The sequence below is a fragment of the Bubalus bubalis genome, chromosome 5 (assembly GCF_019923935.1).
Source record: "Bubalus bubalis isolate 160015118507 breed Murrah chromosome 5, NDDB_SH_1, whole genome shotgun sequence".
Taxonomy (NCBI): Eukaryota; Metazoa; Chordata; class Mammalia; order Artiodactyla; family Bovidae; genus Bubalus; species Bubalus bubalis.
This window is the reverse complement of record NC_059161.1, coordinates 15,333,668-15,356,964: the sequence shown is the minus strand read 5'-3', so window position 1 is coordinate 15,356,964 and position 23,297 is coordinate 15,333,668. Positions and strand designations below refer to the sequence as shown.

The 23,297-nt window shown below is 45.8% G+C and overlaps 1 long non-coding RNA gene and 2 pseudogenes across 1 annotated transcript; all 3 read right to left on the bottom strand.

The window, feature by feature from the left end:
* Window positions 1-51: 51 nt before the first annotated feature.
* Window positions 52-1,325, bottom strand: LOC102395854 (annotated as a pseudogene).
* Window positions 1,326-1,327: 2 nt separating this feature from the next.
* Window positions 1,328-6,797, bottom strand: LOC123465778 (annotated as a pseudogene).
* A 3,774-nt stretch (window positions 6,798-10,571) lies between these two features.
* LOC123333636 lies at window positions 10,572-12,946 on the bottom strand. The gene is made up of 3 exons (XR_006551055.2): window positions 12,596-12,946; window positions 12,160-12,444; window positions 10,572-10,703 (listed from the first exon to the last, which is right to left on the bottom strand). It is a non-coding gene; the product is annotated as an uncharacterized LOC123333636 (long non-coding RNA).
* Between the last annotated feature and the right edge of the window lie 10,351 nt (window positions 12,947-23,297).

Genomic DNA, 23,297 nt, shown 5'->3' with positions numbered 1-23,297 from the left:
CCACGGAAGGACATGGTGGAGCCGTCCGGTTAGACCCTTGGAGCAGCTGTGCTACTCCAGGAGGTTCGGACAGTTCTTGGGAAACCCAGCTTCTAGTCGCTGTAGTGACAGCTGCCACGCTGGACACGGGATGAGTTTGCTATGGTCCTGGGAGATGCCAATTTGCACCCAGACATTACTGAGTGCAGGATGATGGTGCTGTGTATGCAAAATCAGGTACGCAGGTAGCTAGACTAGTCCAACACCTTCCCACGGGTGCCCACCTTCAGCAAGAGTCCACTCATGGAGTTTTGGAAATACGTGGAGCGTGATCTTCATGGAGGAGTTGGGATGGGGACTCAGCGGTGAGGTGGAGCACTGCACCATCACACTCTGTTTACTGCAGACGGACACCAACAGGCTAGAGGACGAGATGAGTCCAGTCATTGGAGAACACCCCCACACTCGGTCACACGGCTGACTCCCAAGGCTGCACTTGTCCAAGTAGTCTCCCCACTTTGCTGACTCAGAAGATGGTGATGCTGGCAGAATCCTCAGCCTCCTCCTGCCTGAACAGTTCCTTCTCAGAAGGCTTGGAGGCATTCACGCTACGCGGCCAATACAACATGTCACCAAGGTGGCACTTGACCGCTTCTCTGATCTCCTGGACCATTGGTTCCTCTTTTTCCCAGAGTGTGTTAGACACAGGGTTTTCCAGGCCTTTATTGAGGACTGTGAGAGGCTTCCTGTTCCCAGGGTCCAGTCTGCTGGGAGCGATTGAAAATCTTCGTGGAATAGTGGGCCAGGTAATGGGGGATCAGCTGGGATGTAGCCAGAAAAACTGGTCTTGAGCTGCTCATGAACGGTCAGGTGAGCAGTGGGGTCTGCCTACAGCATCTTCTGGAAGAGGCAGTTATGTGCTTGGGAACAGTGCATTCATTCTTCTTGATCCAGAAGTCAGTAAGTTTTAGGCAAGAGATCTCAAAGGTGAGCTGCCCTATTAACATGATGCACCCAGTGGACCCCGCGACCACCTGGAAACGCTGCCTTTTCTTGCTTACACCTCAGGAATCTGTTGTCGTTTAGTCGCTAAGTAGCATCCAACTCTTTGGCTCCTCCATCCATGGGATTTCCCAGGGAAGAATACTGGAGTGGGTTGCCATTTCCTTCTCCAGGGGATCTGCCCAACCCAGGGATCAAACTCAGGTCTCCTGCATTGGGAGGCAAATTCTTTACCACTGAGCTACTAGGGAAGCACTAGGTATTTAGATAGGCTCTTCTGCCTCCCAACATATTCATCTTTGGTTGCCAATCCAAATCTCCTATTTTCACCTCCAGATCCTCATTCAGGAAGACTCTGCCCAGCTTGAGATCCTGATGAACAACCCGGTTTGGGTGCAGTCAAGGACTGTCTTGACTGCATAGACTTCCCTAGTGTCTCAGATGGTAAAGCATCTGCCTACAATGTGGGAGACCCAGGTTCAATCCCTGGGTTGGGAAGATCCTCTGGAGAAGAAAATGGCAACCCACTCCAGTACTCTTGCCTGGAAAATCCCATGGACAGAGGAGTGTTGTAGGCTTTACAGTCTATGGGGTCGCAAAGAGTCGGACACAACTGAGCGACTTCACTTTCACTTTCACTTTCAAGGACTATCTGCCGCAGGTAGCAGCGGGTCTCATCCCGGCTCATGGATTTCCTCCACTGAGGTAGCTCCAAGAGAGATCTCCAGCAGCAGAGACCCAACATGACCAACATGAAGTTCACATCCTCAAAAAAGCTGTGGAAGCCTCAGACTAGATGCTGGCAGGCAAAGGGGCAGTGAATAGACCTCTCCCAGGTCATCGTCACCCTCTGGTGCGGTCTGAGCTGCAGCAACTTAGGTAGATCTTGCTCGCAAATGCCTCCTTGGGGTCTTCATCAAGATAGAGATGCCAGAGCACTTGGCGAAGCTGCTCTTCCCCCAGAAAGCGGCCTGGGAGACTGCGCAGCCCACTGCATGGGTCCAGTAGACCTTCTGGGATCTCTTTTGCCCACTGGATGTCCGTAGGGGCCTTGGGAGCCTCAACTCCAAGGATCCAGTCTTTCCCCGGGTGGGCTGGTGCCCCAGCCAGCCTCTCTGCAGCGCCACCTCTCGTGTGTTCCTGGGAGCTGTTCCTCCGACTATGCAGGGTCTGAGCAGCAGTTTGGCGCTATTAGGCTTCTCCCTGAATCAAATGCTGCTGTGAGAATGTTACAAAAGCTTTTCTCACTCTCTCTCTCCTTTTTTTTTCCCTCCCACTACTGGGGAGGAAGACACGAGGCAGAAGTGGCTTGGGTTCTCCAGGTACCCTGCGCAGCCTGCTCCCATGCCCCACACCCCACGCCCCACACACTCAGCATCCAGCCCCCAGACTGGGTTCGCTTCCTCCAGCAGAGGGGAAGTCAAGGGAAGGTGGTTTTATCAGATTAACTCTGACTGGTAAAAACACAGTCTCCCAGCCTCTGGGAGCAAGTTGACCCAGCTGCCTGTGTACCCAGTGGTTTCCAGGGCTGGTGGGCAGTTGTTTTTCCTCCCAAAGCCTTGGCTAGCTCCCCATCTCACCCGAGGGCTGCGGTTTGGGGAATGTTTTGAGTTGAAACATTCAGGCCCCTCGTGGTATTCGGAGTTCTGAGACCCTTCTGTGCTAAAAGAAAAAATGAACAGTCTATTTAGAAACTGTTAACAATTCACAGTGTAAAGAAAAGGCCACAATTCAGCAGCTGACGGGCTGGTTCTAAGGGTGGTCCCAGGGACGCTGGCTGCATGGCAGTCGTGGCCCCCGCTCTGGATATTCCATCTAGAAGACTCCCTACTAGTGGGGGCAGTGCTTCCAGAAAGCCTCTCCCTGGCTTTTTCTGGGCCCTTCCCCTAACATGCTCCTCCTGGGGCCTGTGGTGTGCTTGGGCCATGAATGAGACCACTTTTCCTAAATCAGATGAGCTTTGCTCTTGACAAAGGAAGGAAAGGTGACTATTTGGGAATACCTGAAACAGCTTCTCTTGGGTTTGAGTTATGAGGTTTTCAGCTATCACAGACATAGACACGGTTCTTCTGAAGGAGGAAACTGCCTTTCCTCTAAAGCACAAAACACACTCTGGGTGTTTTTTTGTCCCCAGAGGTGCCCACTTCAGCACCGTAGTGCAGCGCTGCCCCGCAGAGCCATGAAGCGAAGGACACAGCCTCTCTCCTCACGTTCCTCAGTCTAGTCGGAAACACAGGTAAGAAAGAGCTATTGAGACGGATGGAAATAAATGACTGGAGAACACTTCCCACTCCTTAATGAATTCTGCCTTTTATCTCCCAGTATAATCTAAGCTCCACAAGGGCAGGGACCTCAGCTTACTCACCACTGGATTTCCTGTACCTAACACTGCCGCTGGCACATTGTAGACCTTCAAGAAATACCTGTTGGGGAATGAATGAATGAAAGTCACGTTCCTTGTCAGAGCCCCAGCTCCCAGCATAGCACTAGGTTCAGTAAATTCTTGATAAAAGAAGAACAAACGAACAAGAGAGTGTCAGAGCAGGGCTTTAAAGTATAAACGAGTTAACCAAAAAAGGACTGAAAAGGAAAGGGGCAGGAGATTCCACGGGCAGAAAGGATGACATTGACAAAGGCAAGCACAGATGTGCAGTTTCCAGGGAACTTGTTGGAAGTAGCCCAACATTTTACCTGAAAATAAATTTAAAGAAAATTTTGCAGAAAAGCAGCAGAAGACGGCTTCCCTTGTAGCTCAGTGGTAAAGAATCCACCTACCAGTGTAGGAGACACAGCTTTGATCCTTTGGTCGGGAAGATCCCCTGGAGAAGGAAATGGCAACCCACTCCACTAGACTTGCCATGGAGAAACCCATGGACAGAGGAGCCTGGCAGGCTACTGTCCACGATGTCGCAAAGAGGAGACACGACTTAGCAACTAAACAAAAAAAAAGCAGAAGACCACATAGGTGTTCTTTTTTTAAAATGTTGAACATTTAATAAACTGCCATATAACATGGAGGAGTGTTATACAGCCATTACCACAATGAAGATGGCCATTTTTTGTGTGTTTCTAAATAATGCATAAAGTGAGCAGCAGAACACAATAAAGCCTATGCATCATCACTGTCTTGTGGCCAAATCAACAGTTGCATTTGGCTGCTGGATGCTGTAACTTTTCAAAATGTTTATATATTTTTAATAGATTGTCTTGTCAATGTTTTTAAATAGACAAAAGAAGGATGTGGTCAACAGTAAAGGTCCCTAGTGCCAAGTCCCAGGGAAGACATTCTAGGTGAGGAAAGGGATTCTATTTACATTGCTTTATTTTCTTGGGCTCCAGAATCACTGTGGATGGTGACTGCAGCCATGAAATTAAAAGACACTTGCTCCTTGGAAGAAAAGCTATGACAAACTGGACAGCGTCCATCTAGTCAAAGTCATGTATGAATGTGAGAGTTGGACAAAGAAGGCTGAGTACTGAAGAACTGATGCTTTCGAACTGTGGTCTTGGAGAAGACTCTTGAGAGCCCCTTAATCTGCAAGGAGATCAAAACAGTCAATCCTAAATGAAATTAGCTCTGAATATTCATTGGAAGGACTGATACTGAAATTGAAGCTCCAATGCTTTAGCCACCTGATGGGAAGAACCACCTCATTGGAAAAGACCCTGATGCTGGGAAAGATTGAAGGTAGGGGAGAAGGGGATGACAGAGGACGAGATGAAGTCATAGGGCCAACTGATTCATGCTGATGTTTGACAGAAAACAACAAAATTCTGTAAAGCAAATTATCCTTCAATTAAAAAAATAAATAATTTTTTCAAAAAGTCACAGGGCTGTGTGTTTCTATTGTATTGATTACAAGTTTTTTTTGTTTGCATGTGACAGAAGCTTAATGTAAACTAGCTCAAGTAGGGAATTCCCCTGTGGTCCAGTGGTTAGGACTCTGTACTTTCACTACAGGGGGTACAGGTTCTATCCCTGGTCTGGGAACTAAGGTCCTGCAAACCAGGTAGCACGGCCAAAATAAATAATAACAATAATAACAAACTGGCTCAAGCAAAAGAACTATCAAGTGCAGGAGCTGGTTCTTTCTAGGTTTCTCTGCGTGTGTGTGTGTGTGTGTGTGTGTGTGTGTACACTTAGGTATGTATCTATCATCTATCAACCGTCTCTCTATCTAATTTTAGGTTTTCTTCCTCCCAGAGTAACCTTATTCTTTCCTACTTCATAAACCTCCTCTTTGCAGTCGGGGAAGCATGCTTACATGGCCTCTGCAGCTTTGGGTCAATCCATATAAAAATCCCCAAAAAAGACTTTCATGAGTTCTGCTTTGGATCACATGCCCACTCCAGAACAATCTCTGTCGCTATTGACCAGGCTGAGTCAAGGGCCCTCCCATGATGAACAACACCTTGACTGCCAGATCTAGAAGAAGAGGAGTGTCCTCCCAAAGGAAAAGATGCAGAGGAAAATCAAACCACACGTCACCCCACAGCAGTCTTGCAGGTGTCCCAGGCAGCCAGGTGCCAGGTATGGACACGCTGACATTACATCTGCAATCAGCATAGGAGAAGGTAAACTTTGAATACACATTTTTCGTGTCTTACTGTAGCCTCTCTTCTGGGATTTGGTTTCTTCACCTGTCAAGTGTGTACGTTGGGCTAAGTTCACCTTTAAAAGTCTCTTGTGGGAATTCCCTGGTAGTCCAGTGGTCAGAACTCTGCCTTTTCACTGCTGAGGGCATGGGTTCAATCTCTGGTCAGGGAACTAAGATCCCAAAAGGCTTATGGCTTGACCAAAAAAGAAAAAAAGTTCCTTGAAAATATGACATTCTAATATTTCTGAGATATTCACACTTAAAAGTCTTGCTAACATCAGAATAATGGAAATGTCAGCTTCCTTGGTTGATTAATTCAGGAGGTAATTTTGGAATTTTTAACTTTGTGGTTGTCATTTGTTTTAAAAACACTTAATCTATTGTTCTGCAAAGAAATCTTATCTTTTTCCCACCAAACATTTTTCAGTCTCACTCAGAATCTCAATTATTGGAATCATCATCTTTGAAAGAATAAGATATTTGGGAGCAAAGTATTTTAGATCCATCCCAATTTTTTATTCTTAGGCCCAAGACTTTTATTATTTCTAATCGATCCAAGAAGCTGTGGAAAGGGAAATCATTGCTCCCTTAGGTTATCTGGGGACCCCTTGACCTTGGTAGAGAATAGAATTCCAGAAGGGGGAATCTCTGAGCCAGAACTTGTTACTGTGCTCTGTCTGTTGAGTATCCATGATATACTTATGAAGTGCAAGGAAATCAGAATCACTGACACCTTAGCCCTTCAGGGGGTGTGGGACTCTGTGCCTCTTGTAGCATGTCCAGCTGCCCTACCACCCCCACCACCCCCACCACCCCCACCAACCCTGGGCCAGGGCAACACAGGTGCAGAAGAGAGGACACAAAGATGCAAAATGTCTTAGCCAAGGTCAAGGGCTAGATGGTAAAACTTGAATTTTTTAAATTGGAGAATAATTGCTTTACAACGTTGTATTAGTTTCTGCTGTACCACAGCATGAATCAGCTGTATGTATGCATATAACCCCGCCCTCCCACTCACCATCTCACCCCCAAGCCATCACAGAGGACAGAGCTGAGCTCCCCTCTAGTTCTCCTTCATCATGATCTTCCTCTGTGTCCCCTTCACCTCCAGCCACCTTCAGAGCCTCCTTCTCTAAGCCCTGAAACCAAGCCCAACCCTTCCTCACCCTCAGCTCCCAAGACCTGCTTGGCAGTGCCGTGGCCCTGACCACCAGCCATGCTGGGGCTTTCAGTCTTGCCTCCCACAAGCATCTGGAGCTGGCACATCACTTCCAGGCATCTGTTGTGCTTGCAGAGAAAGCCCTTTCCTTAACCCAAGCCTCACAATCCAAATGCATGACTCGGCGAGGGATCCTCTAACAGCCAAGACTTTGTTTCATTAGGGAGCCTATCCCCCCACCACATGCTCTGTCTGAGGCTCCCTGCCCACAGCCACACTCCCCTTCACACAATGGAAGACCTGTGTTTTTCTTTCACAGCCCTGGGAATGAGACAGTGGATGCTGGGGCAGCCTGCCAGTCCCTGGGGCTGCGGGAGCCTCCTCAGGCTGGCGAGGGTGACTGGCAAGGTCAGCAGCCAGGTCGATCCTGAGCCACAGGGCCCAACACCTGCTTGGTGTTTTCTTGATCACTGGTCCAGGAAAGGACTGACTTGACTTCTCCTGGAACCCCCACCCCTCATATCCAGCATGTGGAGCCCTGTACCAAGGTCACAGGTGTGGAGCCTTAGACCAAGGTCACAGGTGTGAAGGCTTAGACCAAGGTCACAGGTGTGGAGCCTTAGACCAAGGTCACAGGTGTGGAGCCTTAGACCAAGGTCACAGGCGTGGAAACTTACACCAAGGTCACAGGTGTGAAGGCTTAGACCAAGGTCACAGGTGTGGCACCTTAGAGCAAGGTCACAAGACAAAAATTTCTGGAATTAACCAGGCCCCATAGCAACTGTTACTATGAGCCTCCTAATCTAAACCAGCCAGTTCCCCCACCCTATATTAAGTAAAATACCTGCCCTATTACCCACCCTATAGCATCCTTCAGATCAGATCAGTCGCTCAGTCATGTCCGACTCTTTGTGACCCCATGAATCACAGCACGCCAGGCCTCCCTGTCCATCACCAACTCCCGGAGTTCACTCAGACTCACGTCCATCGAGTCAGTGATGACATCCAGCCATCTCATCCTCTGTCGTCCCCTTCTTCTCTTGCCCCCAATCCCTCCCAGCATCAGAGTCTTTTCCAATGACTCAACTCTTCGCATGAGGTGGCCAAAGGACTGGAGTTTCAGCTTTAGCATCATTCCTTCCAAAGAAATCCCAGGGCTGATCTCCTTCAGAATGGACTGGTTGGATCTCCTTGCAGTCCAAGGGACTCTCAAGAGTCTTCTCCAACACCACAGTTCAAAAGCATCAATTCTTCGGCGCTCAGCCTTCTTCACAGTCCAACTCTCACATCCATACATGACCACAGGAAAAACCATAGCCTTGACTAGATGGACCTTTGTTGGCAAAGTAATGTCTCTGCTTTTGAATATGCTATCTAGGTTGGTCATGACTTTCCTTCCAAGGAGTAAGCATCTTTTAATTTCATGGCTGCAGTCATCATCTGCAGTGATTTTGGAGCCCAGAAAAATAAAGTCTGACACTGTTTCCACTGTTTCCCCATCTATTTCCCATGAAGTGATGGGACCGGATGGCATGATCTTCGTTTTCTGAATGTTGAGCTTTAAGCCAACTTTTTTTTTACTCTCCACTTTCACTTTCATCAAGAGGCTTTTGAGTTCCTCTTCACTTTCTGCCATAAGGGTGGTATCATCTGCATATCTGAGGTTATTGATATTTCTCCCGGATATCTTGATTCCAGCTTGTGTTTCTTCCAGTCCAGCGTTTCTCATGATGTACTCTGCATAGAAGTTAAATAAACAGGGTGACAATATACAGCCTTGACGTACTCCTTTTCCTATTTGGAACCAGTCTGTTGTTCCATGTCCAGTTCTAACTGTTGCTTCCTGACCTGGATACAAATTTCTCAATAGGCAGATCAGGTGGTCTGGTATTCCCATCTGTTTCAGAATTTTCCACAGTTTATTGTGATCCACACAGTCAAAGGCTTTGGCATAGTCAATAAAGCAGAAATAGATGTTTTTCTGGAACTCTCTTGCCTTTTCCATGATCCAGTGGATGTCGGCAATTTGATCTCTGGTTCCTCACCAATCACCTAATGCCACCCTTCCAGTAGGAATTTTCTGTCATGAAGCTATAAAAATTGGCTACTAGGCCTCAAGAGGGGACAGCTCTCCTTTGAGCTGGCCCACTGTTTTAGCAGCATTTCCCACTCTAATAAACTCTATTTTCCTCTCATTCTGCTTCATGTCTGGAAATTCTTTTCCAGCCCATGCACAGACTACATGATACAACAGAATCTTATTCCTCAAAGATCAATGGGCTTCCTTCAATGGGCTTGAGTGGCCAAGGCCTGATACAGCAACAAAAGCTTCCCAACTTGAGAGGAACCCCCAGTCATTCTTCCAGAAAGACTAGTACAAACCATAGCTATCTGCCCATTTCTTAATTTATTTTTTTCATTCATAAAAATATTTATTAGACTCTTGGCAAATTAACAAAGCTCATGTGCATTTTCAGAACCTTCATTTTCTGCATATCTCAAAGCCCATCATAAATGCTCCCTCATCCAGGAAGCCTCCCCAAGAATTTCTATTTTAATTCAATTTCATAGGACATAGAACCCTGAAGGGTTTGCTGCTCACTGCTGTCTCCTCCACTCAGGCCCTGCGTTAGTGACTGGCACCTCAGCTAAGCCTGTTAACTCTAGACTAGGAAAGAAACAGAAATCCAGAAGCGGGATTTTCCAGTTCTCTGCTCCCTGTGCAGACACCTCCAACCCATCAGCCTTTTGAAGCCCATCCCTTCCCACAGGACATCTCTGCCCTCCATCACAGAGTACTTTCCCATGAAACTCATGGTGTCTTTGGCCTGCTGATTCTGGCCTTCTGAACATGATAACAAGATTAGTCTGCTTTTTCTCTTTGGTTCCACTGCATGTGGAACATCTCCAACTGGGGGACCAGGGATCAAACCCATGCCCCTCTACAGTGGAAGAATGGAGTCTTAACCCTGAACCACCAGGGAAGTCCCAGATTAGTTCTCTTGTTGTTGTTGTTGTTTAGTCCCTAATTCATGTCTGACTCCTTTGCAAACCTGTAACTGTAGCCTGTCAGGCTCCTCTGTTCCTAGGATTTTCCAGGCAAGGATACTGGAGTGGGTTGCCATACCTTCCTCCAGGGCCAGATTAGTCTTCTTAACAAAGCACCGTGATGGTTCCTAGCACTGACTCGGAAGGATGAATTAATTATCCACTGACGACAGGGTTTTTTTCAGTCATTCATCAAGGATTTGTTGAGCACCTACTCTACTATTAATAATTACTCTGCAAGACCCTGGGGATATAAAAGTGAGCAAAACAGAATTGCAGTCTAGATGGGAAGACAAAAATAGACAAGGAAAATAATGCGTGCGATCGGCGTTGTGCCAGGCACGTAGAAGAGGAGCACTTAGGCTGGCCTGAGAGGCGTTTGCCAGGCCAGTGGAGCTAAGACAGATAACCTGAATTGAAACCTCCCATGCCTGCGTTCAAGGTCTGCGGGCTTCTGTCCTCCAAGTTGTCCCCACTATGTGCGTCTGCTCTGAGGATGCCACCCCTCCACCAACTTCAACACCTTGGCCCACCTGTCTTCCTCCTTCCTCCTCTAGTCTGAATGGTTTCTCCAGCTGTTTAACTTAAATCTACAACTAAACAGTGAGTTCCAGCAGGGCCAGGCTGGCAGTCTTCGAGTCAAGTTCAGCTTTATGGTCTGCAGGGGACTGACCTATGTGTCATACCTTAAGTGCCTGGGGTAAGTACACGGGCAGAGATGGTCAGTGGTACAGCCGTGCAATAGCTGCCCAGCTAAAAATGACATTTCCCCACCAAGCAGAGGCCATATACGTGTGGAACAGAGGAGGAGTTGGGCCTTCCAGATCTGGGTCTTCATGTTGCTGCTCATACTCTCCTCCACGCCCTTGTCCCTCTGCTCCTGGCACACGAGGCTGTCGCTCTGCTTTGATCATGACCTGCAAAAGAAATCCACATCAAGGTCCTTAAGCCATTGTGTGGTTGGCTTCCTTTGTTAGAGCAACCCAGTCTTACCTAGCCTTAATATGACGGACAGCACGTCAGGTTTCTAGCTTCCACGGCAAACATGGAAAACCTAGCAATCCTATGCCTGCAACCCTGTGGGGCCACAGTCAGTGGGCACAGACCCCCAGCGTCCAGTGAGGCCAGGAGCCAATGCCCCTGCCAAGGCCCTTGAACTCTTGTTTTTCTGCTTCTTTACTCTTTCCCATGAACTGCCTGATCCTTGCAGACACTTTCGTTTGCAGAAGCATTTTAGCTTCCGAACAGAACACAAGATTCAGGAAGTCCCATGGCTGATGATCCATCTGCCTGGCTTGTCTCTCAGAAGTCTGTCCTGTTTTAAAGCCTAAATCAGACATTTCACCCCAGGTTTAGGACCTGGAGCAGACCCAATGTCTTCCCCACAACAAATATTCCACAATATCCCCTCTACATTCCTGAAATTAAACTAATATTAAATTAAATAGTAATCAACTAATTAATGATAAAAACTAATAATTAAATTTGATAATTAAATTAAACTAATACTGCATACCATTTTAAAAATCAGTATAATGCCCTAATGTAATACAAAGGCAAAATAAAGCCAGAGTCACTTAGAATAACATATGTGTTTCAGTATTCAGAGGTTTGGTGCAACTCCGTCAGGAGTCAACAGGAAGTACTCAGGTCCTCTGGCGGGGAAATCTGGCAGCTGCAGATGCAGACTGCCACAGGTATGTGGTTTGGGTAACAAAAACCACGTGTCACTGCCGTCAGGGATCTGATTCCAAAAGGAGGTGAACAACTCTTGGTAAAGGTGAACAATTCTTGGTAAAGCCCCCCCAAAAAACAAAATTCTGTCTTTCCTTGATTTTCCACAGCCATTAAAATCAAGTTTTCCTGGGGACTCCCCTGGTGGTCCAGTGGCTAAGACTCTGTGCTTCCAATATAGGAGGCCCAGGTTCAATCCCTGATCAGGGAACTAGATCCCACCTGCCACAACTGCATAAGATTGCATAAGCAGCAATTAAGACCCGACATGGCCAAATAAATAAAAATAAAATTTTTAAAGAGCATTGGAAATGGTAAATATAAAAGACATATCTGAGTAAATATAAAAGACTTATTTTTTAATCAAGTTTTCCTAGAAAATGTCATACTTCAAGTTTGAAAACTTGAAACAAATACTTTGTGCTGTTGAGTGAAATGGAGTTCAGATGTACTCTGAGACCATTCCAAATACATCCTCCATGGAGGATGCACAGAGGGCCCCCAACAGTCATGCAGGGCAGGGGCAGTTCTTGGGTTGGGGACACCAGCCAGAGAATTTCAATCTGTTTAGCATCTCTGCCCTTTCCCCATTAAGCGCTGAGATCACCCCCAGCCCACTGCTAAGACAACCAGACACACCTGGGCATTTCCAAAGCCCTCTTCCAGCAGGTGTTTCCTGAACGAGACTCCCTTCTTCAGACCACGCAGATGCAGAGGGGCAATGGCGATGTGAAAGTGAATATGACTATGACTCAAGGCGTCACCTCCTCTTGCTGTTCTGTGACTGTCTGGACCTGGGAGGCTTGTGTTCAGCAAAGGCCTGAGCAGTGGTCCAAAAGGACTGTGATGGGACCCTCGGTGAGTGCACTGCTGGGAGAGGAGTGGGAGGTGGCCACCTTCTCCCTGTGCCTCTGGACTTCATTTCTGTGTTTGTGAAAAAGAGGTATGCATAAAACGAGAGTCCAAAACAGAAAGAAATTCAGTTCTCCCATCCCTCTCATCACCTGCCTATTAATAGTCTCTTGGAACAAGTCACATTGAGACGTTTATTCACTGCCTGTGAGAGTGTGTTCACCTGAAATAGTTCCTGGGCCATTTTTCTCAGCTTCTGTGACGCTGGGCAGCCAAGAGAGACACCATTCCTCAAAGAAAGGTGTGTGCGGCCAGGCTCCACCCGGGTTGGGGTGAAGCCTGGAGTCAAAACACCAATTAGCTCCTCACAAACTTACAAAACCAGGAGCATGAACGCTTGATCCTCTGGACCCTTCCCCAGGGACCACACTCTTGGCTTCTCCTCATTGAAGAAACCGCCTACTTTCTCCTCAGGTCTAGGTGTTGTCTAAGCTCTTACGGGACTCCCTGTGGCCTCTGGAAAAGGCTGCAGTGCTACCGTGTGCTGTGGAGGGACAGAGACAAAGAGAGCAAGGTGCCCTTCTCGGGACCTTCCTTGGTCCTTAGATCTGATCCCCTGTGAGCAAATGCCTCCCTTTCCTCATTTCATGCCATTCCACCACCTCATTTCCTCCCCTGTCCAAAGTCATTTTTAACTGTCTGACCAGGAAGGATTTGACCTGACAGGACAATTAAATATTCATACCCTGATTGAAGAGTCTGTGCAAAAATCAATTAAAAATAGGACATGTGGAGCTGAGACGTTTTCAATCTTTTTTTTTTTTTTCCTTTCTGTCAGGAAAGCTGTGGAGCTCAGATGCCAATGCCCTGGGGTGGGTCCCAGGAGGCGTCCACACCTTCTGTCAGCTGGGTACACAGTCTCCACCCTCCTCGCCTGGGGCAGCTGAAAGGGCTGATACGACCTTTGTCCCTCCAAGAGGAAGAGCAGGCATCTGAGCACAAAGCTGCCCCCTGCATCCTTCTTCACCAGGATGAGCTACCGCCCTGTCTGGGCTTCCGTTGAGTGCCCCCTTTCAAAATCAAATGTTTGTCATTATTTGTGAGATTGGTGTGCACCTTGTTCTAGAGTATGAGAGAAGGGAATGGCAACCCACTCCAGAATTCTTGCCTGGAGAATCCCACGGACAGAGGAGCCTGACGGGCCACAGCCCACGGGGTCGCAAAGAGTCGGACACGACTGAGCGACTAGCACACACCAGATGAGGGAACAACACACTAAGGGCAGGAGCTGTCCTCTCCAGCTTCCCACACAGATCCCCAGCCAGTCCCTGGAATCTGGAGCACGACTAATAGATGTTTGCGCAAAGAATCAGGAGGGCAGAAATCTGCCACTTCATTACCACTTCCTGTTTCCAATGGTCAATCAGTTGAATAACAATTAAAAGTTCAATTCTTCCACTTCCTTCCAGGTCAACTTGAGGTGGCATAGGAGTGACTCCAAGAAAAGTTCAGAACAAGTGAAGATCTATTTCTATAAAGAAGCAGAGAGGGCAGCTCATCCCAGATCCCTGACATGATGTGGTTCTTAGGTAGATGGACCCCAAGATAAATTCATTGCCAAATAAAATCAGAAAAAGCATCAAGATTAGCCAGCAAAATAAAAGCTCTGGGACATTCTGTGGTCAAGAAATCCACTTAACAACCTTTAATTTGGCATTTCCCAAATGTTGTTTTGTGGAAATGTATTTAACATCCTTCAGAATCAGGCAAAAGCTGGCCAGCAGACCTTTAAGTTCCCTTTCAGCTCAAGAATCCCATAGTTTTAGATCTTGAAAAGGCCTGGCAGGAACAAGGAATTTGAAGTCAGAACAAGCTTGATTTCAAATATTGCATCTCATTAACTGAAAAAGCTGGATGATGTCAGTGTCTCAGAGCCTCAGTCTTCTCATCTGTGAAATGGGGATGATAATAGCATCTGTATCATTATGCTGCTTTGAGGGTCAAATTAGGAAACCAATGTATGCTAAACCAATTTATAAACTGGACATGGCATAATTATATTAGCTATTACTAGTATAATAACAAAACAAAATTAGAATTTAAACCTGAAAAATCTTTTATCTCCTAGTCATTTACTAGGAATTGGTTTCCCACAGCCCTGCCTGCTCTATATAGATACATTTTTAAATAAGGCAAATCCCTTGACTTCTTTTTCTTTTTCAGATCGATACTTTCAGTGTCATTTCAATTGAGTATTTGGGCTGGGAAAGGAAACACATTAAAAACAAATGATTTGTTCTATGCCATGAGCCTCTGGTTGAATGAATTTGGGGCTTTTCATTCAATGCCAAAGGCTGGTGGTCAAGTTAAAAACACAGTGTAATACTAGGGAGACTCTGATGGAGAAGAAATTCATTGCAGAGAGCCAAATTCCACTACAGCAAATCCAATACTGACAGTTCTAAGACACAGTTCTTCAGGGGGAAAAAAATTGTCCTGCCTTCCTGAACATCTCTTCCCAGTTAGAAAGAATGTTGCTTTTTCACACCTCATGCTGGTACTTGGTGAAATATACAATTACGCCATGAAAATAATCACATCCCAAATCCTTCCACCTTGTTTATTTTCCTTCTTTACTCAAACCATGACTTTTGGCCAATTTAAAATAGTACCTTCAATGTGTACCCTGTTTTTAGTTTTTTTTTAATTGTTTCTTTAATGATACAGTGAAGCTGAAGATCCAATATCGAGTCTGCACAATGCAACTTTCTAATTGATTTTTTCTGTAAGACTATTTCAGGTTCTGATTGAGTCACTGACTTCACATTGAAGGATATTCTCAGACAGGCTGGTCCTCAGCAGTAGCTGGGATTCCTCAGAGAAATCCTTATGATTGTTAAGAAATGAAGTAGCTCATCTCCCAGGGGTTTCCCAGGTGGCACTTAGTGGTAAAGAACCCACCTGCCAATGCAGGAGACAAAATTGATGAGGGTTTGATCCCTGGGTCAGGAAGATCCCCTGGAGGAGGGCATGGCAACCCACTCCAGTACTCCTGCCTGGAGAAATCCCCATGAACAGAGAAGCCTGGCAGACTGCAGTCTATGAGGTTGCAAAGAGTTAGACACGACTGAAGGGACTTAGCATGCACGCACTCTTCCCAGGGCAAGATGTGCACCTGCAGGTAGAAAACGATGGCAGCAGCATTTCAAAAAGATGGTTTCCCCCATTTTACTAGATTTATGATGTAAAATCAAAAGCCCAGGTTCTGTATTTCTAAAATGTTCTGGTTGATAAAATTCTGCTCACAACTTTTTTTTTCCTTTTAATTTTATGAAAAATGTGATGCATTAGCACAGGGGAGAAAATAAAACCTCTCAGTTTTGCTGAACCCAGAAAGATTTCATTCAGCAGAACCTGTTTGCAAGAACTTCGACAAATCTCTCCAAAATAAAATAGTTCCTGCAGTAAACTGTTCAAAAATGAGCTCTCTGGGGGGAAAAAAAAAACAACTGCAAAGATAGTCTGTTGTTTCATCATCTGCTAATTTTACCCCATTGAGTTTCATATCCTATTTTTAAGCAGTTTCACCTTAAGATGACGAAGCAGAGCTTTGAAATTAATATGGAGTACATTATTTTGTGTATTAGAAGAGTTTGTCTCTTAATTAGTATCAGGTCAAAAAAATTGCTAGTACGTAGGCTTAGTCCTTTATTTTCCAATCAATTCTTATGTTTTTATTATGTCATTTTTATTTTCCCATTTCTCAAATGAGGAACCTCATTTTTAGAGAGTTTAACTCTTTAGCCCAAAGCTGTGTGGTAACAACAGCCTTGGTATTGAGTCCAGCACTGTCTGATCCTAGGACCTGTGTCCTCCCTCTGTACCACATGCTGACTTTCTCATGGCTAACAATTCAGGAACATCGAATTCTGAAAAAGAAAGGAACCTCAGAGATCATTTGCAGAAAACTCCACTTTATGTGAGAAATTGGAGCCCAGAGACATGAAATAGATTTATTCAAATTATTTATTTATTTATTCAAATTTATTCAGATTCACGTCATTATTTAGGTAATAAGAGCCATCACTTTTCGGCAACTTCTGATTTTTCTGTCAGAACTTTTCTGGCACAACAAGCACTTAGAGTAAGCTTTTGCTGGGATTTCCCTTCCCAAATGAAACTAGCTTTATCATATTATGTAATATACATGTATAATACACACATATATGTACATATGCACACATATATTAATATATGAATAATAAAATAGCATTCATGCTACAGGGATCTGTTTCCACACATAACACTCTGACACCAAATGTGTGGGTTTTCCCTTCCAGGCAATTCTCCAGTTCTCTGTGTAAACCAAACAGGTATCCTACAATCTACTGTAATTCTGACACTAGCCACCTGGAGTGAATAGAGACCCCAGAGATTAAGGGCTCAGTCCCCCAAGACTCCCCTTACCCCCACTTAAATGCCTCACAATTAGTATGTCCCCAGGTTACCCACACTTCTGTCTGACTTGGCTACAAATCACAGGTTCCCATGACCCCTTCCTTCTCAGGTTTGAAAATTTGCCATCAATAAATGGCTCTCAGAACTCAGGGGAATGTTTTATTTAACATTACCTGTTTATTATAAAGGATACAACAGAGAAGGCAATGGCACCCCACTCCAGTACTCTTGCTTGGAAAATCCCATGGACGGAGGAGCCTGTTAGGCTGCAATCCATGGGGTCGCTAAGAGTCAGACACGACTGAGCGACTTCACTTTCACTTTTCACTTTCATGCATTGGAGAAGGAAATGGCAGCCCACTCCAGTATTCTTGCCTGGAGAATCCCAGGAACGGGGGAGCCTGGTGGGCTGCCGTCTATGGGTCGCACAGAGTTGGAAACGACTGAAGTGACTTAGCATAGCATAAAGGATACAAATGAACATCCAAATGAAGAAATATAGAAGGCAAGGTCTGGAAGTGTCCAGAATACAGGAGCTTCTTCTGACCCCAAGGATTTTGCAGTATACCACCCTCCTGGCATATGGATGCAGTCTCCAACCCAGAAGGTCTCTGAATCTCAGTTTTTTGTTTTTGCTGTGCCATGCAGTTTGTGGGATCTTAGTTCCCCAACCATAGAGTGAACCCATGACCCCTGTAGTGGAAATCAAATCCTAACCACTGGACTGCCGGAGAATTCCCCTGGACTCCATTGTTTAGAATGTTTATGGAAGTTGTATTACTTATGCACACTTGATTACATCACTGGCAATTAGTGATTAATTCAATGCCCAGCCCCTGTCTCCTGGGAGGTTAGAGAGGAGCCAGTAGTCTGTGAACCCTCCCAGCACCCAGATCCTGTGCCTCTGAGCCTGGTGACATGGAAGTGAGCCTGCTGCGTGCATCCATTCTTCAACTCCTTCCCACGGCCTTCTCCTTGAGCAAGGATTTCTCTCCAACTGTGCATTTCTTATCCACTTCCACTAAGAGGTCCTAGTCATTCCAGGTGACAAGTGTCCCCATCTCCTGCACTTTAATCCTCTAATCCAGTTATTTCTGTTTTAGGAACACAAACAAAACTCTTCGGTTTGCCCTTTTGGTTCTGCATTGCTTCTATTTCCCTATTCCTCTTTCCAGTTAAAAGCAGGAGAAATCAGACCAGGATCTCAGCCCCTGCTCATCAGTTTCCATTTTTGCAAAATCGACTAAGGCTACACAAGACCTCAGAAGCATTTTCTGCAGGACTCCACCACTTTGAGAAGCAGCAAAGCTTGTCTTTGGGTTGTTCCTACCAGTGGTGTGCTGAGAAAATATATACATAAACAAACAAACAAATAGCCCTGATTTGTACCTTTTGCTGATTTCCAATTTCTGTGGTATAAATGTTTCTACTATGACAGATTTCAAGCTACAACCTTTACCACCAGTATGCAAAGTTCTTGAGTAGTTAACAGTTGCTTTCGAGAGCCTGTAAGAGCTGGCTCCAGCACAGCCCTGACAGGGCCACCCTCCAATTCTCAGGGCACCCCCTGTGAACGCCCATCTTGCATTGTCATTGGCTGACACGATTCTGTCATTACCTAGCGTTCACTGTGGCCCACACTGTCCTGGGGACATTGCATAACTGATCTGATTTAAGCCTCACAAAATCCACTGTCTCTAGCTCCATTTCATACGTCATGGTTACTGCTGGGGGATTATCCCCCTCCAATTGGCCTGAACAAGATGTAAAATACAGGACACTATACCCACTGGGTAAAGCAGTGCACCCCTCTCAAAAAAATATTTTAACATAGTGAGTGATTTTAAGCATATTTTTTCATTACGAAAGTAGTGAACTGCTTTGTAAGGAAAATTGAAAAGTAAGTATTCATTCTCATATATTTTAAGATTTATTTGGTGTCATGGTAAAGTGTCCATGATACATTGTGTTTTAAATGTGGTATATAGTACAGGAGCATGCAATATGACACCAATTCTATTTTTTTTAAACATATATATTAAGGAAATACTGGAAATAAAGAAAAAATGTTTTAACAGCAGTCATCTCTGAGCAGTGGGAAATAAAGATATTTCTACTTTTTTACAGTTTCTGTTTTCCATAATTAATGCATCAACATGTATTAGAGCTTTAATGAGAAAACTATAATACCTGTGATTTTAATTTGGAAAAATATAAAATGACATGAATTCAGACTCCACAATTGTTCTATTCTGACTCGAAAATTGTTCCATTCTGATTTGAGGTAATGTTTTTTAAAGAGATTTAATTCAAAAGAAATAGCAGTAATAAACATGGGCTCTGCAGGTCTCTGTCTAGGAGGTCCCTTAACCTTCAAGAAACTCTAACGTGTGCCTTTTTATAGTCTCTCTAATTTTCACAAAAACCCTGAAAAATGCATATTGTTAATTCCATGTTAGAGATAATGAAACTAAGAAACTCATTCTCAGTGAGGACAGGCATCTCAAATATCGTGTCCCCACAGAAAGCATCTTTGTGTAGGAGTCTAACGGTCAAGAGCATGGCCTCCCTCCAGGCAGCACCAAGTTCTAGGCCCAGCAGTGGTTCTCTCAGGTACATCTCCAAGGGCAAGGAGTTGAACTGAGGTTCCATTTCTCATAAAATAAAAAGATAATTTCCCTTAAAGTGCTATTGTGAGTATTAAATGCCTACCGTTCAAAGCCCTTACGTGATGCTTAGCTAGGTTAGCTACAGGCTGCCGCAGTGCTAAAGTTGAAACACAGATATATCTGGTCACAAAGTTCACACTGTCTCTACTCTGCAAAACTTCTTTTCTCCACCAGGACTCCTCTGTGAGTGAATGAAAGTCGCTCAGTCATGTCCAACTCTTTGCAACCCCATGGACTATACAGTCCATGGAATTTTCCAGGCCAGAGTACTGGAGTGGGTAGCCTTTCCCTTCTCCATGGGATCTTCCCAACCCAGGGACTGAACCCAGGTCTCCCGCGTTGCAGGTAGATTCTTTACCAGCTGAGCCACCAGGAAAGCCCTCTCCTCTGTGAGGGTTTCCTTTATTCCTTCCAGCTCAAGGAACTCTGCCTTCAGTTCTAGCACAGCACCCGCAACTGTCACCAGGCTCCAATTTTGTTTATGTAAGGTAAGGTGTTACTGGGGAGCTTGGGGCTGGGTAGCTGAGAGACTGGGGGACTGGGGACTGGAAGCTGGGGGACTGGTGCTGGGGCCTAGGGTTTGGGAGCTGGGAGCTGGGAGCTGGGGGCTTGGAGCTGGGCATTGGGAGCTGGGAAGCTGGGGGACGGGGGCCAGGAGCTGAGGATTGGGGGCTGGGAACTGGGGCCTGGGGGCAAGGAGCTGCCTTCTCTTCAGCCCAGTGGTCTCCCAGGAAGCTGGTTCCCAGGCTCTTTCACTCTGGCAGGTGCATGGAGGTAAGGATCATCTTTCTCTCTCCCAGTAGGAACTATGTTCACTCCCCAGCTTGAGCCTCCTCCTTGCTGACCAAGCATCTTGAGCAGCTGTCTTCAGCTGCATCTCTTTCTCTGGGGAGTCTCTGCAGAGTTGTCAGGACCTGAATTTCCATGTTTACCCTTTCCCAGTTACACCTTCCTCAGGCAGGTGGCCTCTCCCGGGCACCAGAAAATGGCAGTGCGCTGGCTGGGAACACGGCCCTCCCGCTGGCGAGCCGGCAGCTCCCGTGTTCTATAGTCTCTGGAGCAGCCCCTGCCAATTAGCTTATACTCTGCCCACATGCCCGGGGCTAGAAGGGAAGCGGGCCAGGCTGAACCAAACCAGACAAGGGCTCCCAGGACACTCAAGAGTGGCGGTAGGAGCACCTGCTATTCTCTCTACTCTGGGCTGATACGGGGGGTGGGGTCGAATGGGGAAGGTGGCAGGGAGAGGGGGTTGGGAAGTTCTTCCTCCCATCGCAGGGGGGAGTTCCAAGGGGGCATGGCAGGGGAAGGGGAGGGATGTTAGCACTCACACACGGGGCAGTCACGTATCTGTTCAGCCAGGAAGAAGGCCTTTAGGACCCTCCAGGGCTGTGGCTTCTCCATCTCTGTGTCCTGCAGAGTCCTTGAGATTGTTCTGACCACTCAGATCACGAGGGCGAAGGGCCGCGTGTGCAGGGGCTGAGGATGAAGACAGGGAGGGAGGCAGACAGGCACTGTTCCCCCACCTCTTTTGCTGACTCTCCCTGGAACCTCAGCTACTTGGCTTCTCGGTTAAGGTTTCTTCCCCTAAAAAGCAGGCAGAAGAAAAATGTGTACCTCTTAGCGTTACTGTGAGGATGAAAAGTAATGAAATGTGTAACACGTGGCACATAGAAAGCACTCAATAAATTGTGGCCATTTTATTTACAGAATCCATGCAGTCTCGGTTTGTAGATTTACTGGACTCTCTTCTGGGATGAAGAAAATTGTAAGCCTTACCCAGTTAACATTTCATCTCCAAGGTTAACTAAAAGCAGCAGAAGGACGGAAGGCAAAGATGAACAGGGAGACATAATGAACATTCTCAGAGACCCCTCGGGTGCCAAACACTTGGCAAGGTGCCTTACGTCTGGTATCTCATTTTACACTGCAGGTAACCTTTCTGAAAGATCAGGCAGCTAAAAGTCAGACAGCTTGCTGGCACATTAAAGAAACAAAAGAAATGTTCAAGACTGGAATGCCTGCTGTGTCAAGACACCTAATTAGAAAACAGCGTCGCAGTGAATTAGTAGAGCAAGCCTCCCTCTCTGCCAGCAGAGCTAAAATAAATGTGCCAACAGGGGAATCACAGAGCAAAGTCGATTATCATCCCGGTGATTCCATTGATTCCACAAGCACGACTCGGAGGTTTGACAGAACCGGGCATGTGTTGTGTCTTGGTGTCATGCTAAACGGTAGGGCTTCCAGACACACTTGTCATATCGCCGAGAGAATCCTATTCCAATCAGAGATCTTCATGTCAGTTGAACTTGTCTAGTTATAATAAGGAGACATCAAGGTAACTCCAACCACCCAATTAAAACACTCTGACAATGACTGAGCAACAGCAGGATGTTGGATTTATAGAGATTTTTATTTCCAACTCATCAAAGCGTTTACAAGGGAAAGACAATCATTTCACAAAGATTATCTTCACCTGCCATACTGGGACACGGAAACCCATTCCTACAGTCAGTGCTGGCCTCATTCATTCATTCATTCCATCTCTTACTTATTTTTCCATTCATTCAGCCATGTGAGTTGAGTGCTGTTTCATAATGGGCAGAGGCAGGGAGACATAAAATGGCAAATAAGAGATGGTGCATTCCTTTAAGGGGCAAGTCTGTCAGAGAATAACCCAGTGACAAAGACTGGCAGTTATGTAAATAACTGTAAGCCAGGTTTAGGCTAGGATGGGGTGTTCTATGCTAAGTTTGACATTTATTGTGCAGGTTATAAGGGTGCTATTGAAGGATTACGGGCCTGAGTGTGTACATTTTAGAAGCAAGTGTGTAGGTGTGCAGGATGGAGGAGAAGTAAGGACGTAAATTAGGAGGTGAGTGCCGTCATGCTTCATGGAGTCTACTCCCACTCCGGCTGCCTCATTATCGGCTTCCCCCTCCACTCATAGCATCCAGGCCTTTTCTCCACCTCTTGGCTGAAACTATTCTTTCCTATGTCATAAGCAAACTTCTGGCTAAAGTCCAAAAAGTGCTTCCATGATTTATCTTATCTGATCTGTCTACTCCACTTGCATGGTTAGCCGCTAACTAGCTGGAAACTTTTCTCTGGCCTCTTGATGCTCTGATTAAGATTTCTCATGACCTACCCGTCAACAAGTCCTGGTGTTTATAAGGCGCATGTAAAACTCTCCCTGGGAAATGTCTTGCTTATTGGCAACTTCTGCAGCTAAAATTCCTCCTCTGTAGAAAATCTATTAATGAAGAGAATCTGAAAATGGGGATTCTCTGAGGGAAAATTTTAATCACACAGTTGGTCTCAGCATTATATTATCATGAATCCATCTCTACTTATCTAACTTAAGAATGAAGATTTGGGGTCAATATAATGTCTTCCTCTGGTTTGCCTTTGCCAAGCTGCACTGGGGCCTATCTGGGCCAATAATTGAACTTGTTAAGAAGAACAAGATGCAGAAAGAGGCTTTCTGAAAGTCCTTAGAGAAAGATCTTATCTTCTAGGTGAATTTTGCTGAAGGAAGGTCATTTAAACATCATCTCTGGTGTTTTAAAACTATGTCTAGTCCCTCAATATATGTTCTGCTTCTCTCTGGTCTCCACAGTGAATTGTTGACTAAAACTCAAAGGGATGCTCCGTGGGGGTTAAAGCCTCAGTTCGTACACTGCTGCTTCCCCAGGACCTAGAAGAGTACCTGGGACAGACTAGGGACTCATACTTAGGTACAGAGTGAATGAGAAGTTCTGTTTCAAGTTGGTAGGGGATGCAGTTTGTCCCCACGCATTA